Source organism: Arachis duranensis, chromosome 3 (assembly GCF_000817695.3).
Source record: "Arachis duranensis cultivar V14167 chromosome 3, aradu.V14167.gnm2.J7QH, whole genome shotgun sequence".
Classification (NCBI taxonomy): Eukaryota; Viridiplantae; Streptophyta; class Magnoliopsida; order Fabales; family Fabaceae; genus Arachis; species Arachis duranensis.
The window spans coordinates 29,288,237-29,288,596 of record NC_029774.3 but is presented as its reverse complement, the minus strand read 5'-3'; positions in this window follow the sequence as shown (position 1 = coordinate 29,288,596).

The window sequence follows — 360 nt, the reverse complement described above, 5'->3', positions numbered from 1 at the left end:
TTGATGACAGCAAAAACTCTATTACAAACCCTAACAGAATACTAGAAAACCCAACAGAGCACTTGTCCTCCACTGAGTACATATATATTATGCCTATTATTATTAAAGTTATTTAATAAACTTTGATACACTTACCAAATTCCTAATGAACTAAATGATGATGACGATATGCACACTACTAAACCTAAAGGCTAAGGCTGCTAATAATAGTACTATTTATGTCAACAGGATAAAAGAAAAATAATAAATAAAAATTCAAGTCATCTTATTAGTATTAACATTAATCTAAACCTCTTCCACTTATATTAACCAACAAGAGATTTTTAGTTTGGCAATTTACTATATTCATTTTATATATAT